The 2,425-nt window shown below is 36.1% G+C and overlaps 1 long non-coding RNA gene across 1 annotated transcript in view; it reads left to right on the top strand.

The window, feature by feature from the left end:
• LOC107694218 (uncharacterized) overlaps window positions 1–2,425 on the top strand; it is a 15,338-nt gene that overhangs the window by 9,261 nt on the left and 3,652 nt on the right. The window lies entirely within an intron of this gene.

The raw sequence follows: 2,425 nt of genomic DNA, 5'->3' as shown, positions 1-2,425 counted from the left end.
TATTTTTTTTTTTTTTTTTTTAAAAAATCAATTAATTGGAGATGCTTTTGATTATTAAAATTTAATGGAACCATTAAAATGGAATCCAGAAAATAATGGAAAACAGAATTTGGTACAGATAAAACTGTAAAACTCAATTAATTCGACAGGCTTTTTGATTAATACAATTTAATTTAACCATTAAAACAGAGTATAGAAAAATAAATATGGAAAAAACTGAATTTGGAAATAAAATGGATTTCATAGTGCCCTATAATTATATATATTTTTTTTTTTGTGGTAATAAAAATAGATGTAAGTGAACAATAGCCTTTAAAATGCATATATAATAGCAATGAGGCAATAATAATTAGTTTAAATTAAGTATCAAAAGCAATAAATCATATGGATTTATTGAACAAAACTGTTAAAATACATAATGTATTAAACAAAAGAGCTAATGTACATTGCGCATTACAATAAAGGCCTGCAGGGGGCGCCAACGGCCTGACAATTGTTTTTACACATTACTGTGCGATCTAATCCTTGTTTAATATTGACCAAGCACCATTTAATTCAAATGTCCATTTAATCTTTAATATTTGGCCATTTCTTTAGGACATAAATTCTACAGCCACTGTAATTAAATGAATATGTGGATATCAAAACGTGTAAACTCAGAGTGAGGGTTTGCGCTTTTATTTTGAAACCGCAATGTATTCTTCTGTGTTTGCGTAGATTTATAAATGATTTACCTTACAAATCTGATGAAATGGCGCATGTTGCGTTCCCAGATGAACGTTATAATAAACCTAAACTCACAACAACATGCAGAGATGGAGTTTTTTGACGCTCCACACATGTAAATGATAACAGTTCCTGTTCCGCTGTGTGACACATGTACTTGACCTACACGCATGTAAATAATTAAAGCGCATATACTGTATTAGAACTGCATCGCATATATTTATTTAAAGGGGTCATATAATGCTACTTGCACTTTTACAAGTTGTTTGAACTGAAATGTGTGTTGGCAGTGTGTGTACACAACCACCCTAAAATGATAAAAATCCACCCAGTGTTTTTTTGTTAATCTACTAAAATCTTTACCCCTTTCTCAAATCGAGCCGATCTCAGATGCCTGTCTGTGTGACGTCACACAGACAGGCCCCTCCCACGATAGTTTGATTGACAGTAGCGTTTCAGCACAGACTGGACTGGTGTCTTACCTCAGACCCGCCCTGAGTGAGCTGTCATCAGTCCGCCATTGTTTCACCGCCGGAGCAGTTGTAGACAAGAATGACTCCTAAGCGATTGAGGTGTTCTGTTGTTGGATGTAATAATGAACATGCCGATATACATCGGCAATGAATCGCCTGTGATTTTGAACGCGATTTTGCGTAGCTTGTCAGTGAACTACGGCTCTGTGTAGTAAATGCCGCTCCATCTGAAAGCACGTGCTGGAGATTTACTACTAATCACAGGAGCGGCTTTACTGACGAGATGCGCATGAAAATCGCATTCGATTTTTTGCACAGCCCTAACTTGTCTTAAAGGGACTTTAGCCTTTTTTTCAATACCAAGTACACAAAGTTCGGACTTGCATGCTTGGTAGTTCGAACTTTGCAAGTTCGACTCTGGAGTGTGAACTCCCGGGGACAGGAGGACGCAAGTCCAGTAATTCTGCAAATGGAACAACAGTGTACTTGACAACGTCAGTCAGCTCACGTTTTCTACTCCGGTTATCCTCACTATATGTATATTTACAATAAGACGAAATATGATATTAAACACCACTGCCTCTTTTCGTTTTCATTTAAACATAATAGCCACAAAAAGGTAGTTCGGGGAACGTATATACATTACAATGAAACTAAATATAATATCAAACAGCAATGCCTGTTTTCTGTTTCATTTAAACATATTAATAGCCACAAATATGTGGTTCATGTAGGGCTGGACAATAATTCAATATCAATATGTATCGCGATATAATTTTTTTCAATAACGGTGATATGATTTTTAAACACATTTCCGATATTTCGATATACATTACCAGTTTCCCATACATTGATTTATCTGTGCCGTTTGACTTCGTTGAATAAACATGAGCACTGCACGTTTCAAAATCATAACACGGCGCGGGTGTTTTATATGAATGTATCTCTGAAGGGAATTGACTGTCTTCAGAAAAGTTTCGAGGGCATTTTCATTTGATCTGATAAAGTAGCATTCATGAGCGGAGCTGCTTTGATTACAGCCATTACTGGGGAAACCGCTAGTTTTATCACTCTAAAAGCGCCTCCTGCTGGCAGAGAATGAGTTTTCATTTTAAATAAGCCCGTCTCCAGCAACATTTCCAGTTTTTGTTGTTCAATTTTTTTTGTTTTCTGCAGCGACTCGGAGCACTTTTCATACCCTTTTTTCTGGCTGAAGCACATTTGTT

The sequence above is a fragment of the Sinocyclocheilus anshuiensis genome, unplaced genomic scaffold (assembly GCF_001515605.1).
Source record: "Sinocyclocheilus anshuiensis isolate Anshui unplaced genomic scaffold, SAMN03320099.WGS_v1.1 scaffold2958, whole genome shotgun sequence".
NCBI lineage: Eukaryota > Metazoa > Chordata > Actinopteri > Cypriniformes > Cyprinidae > Sinocyclocheilus > Sinocyclocheilus anshuiensis.
This window is presented reverse-complemented; position numbering and strand designations above follow the sequence as displayed.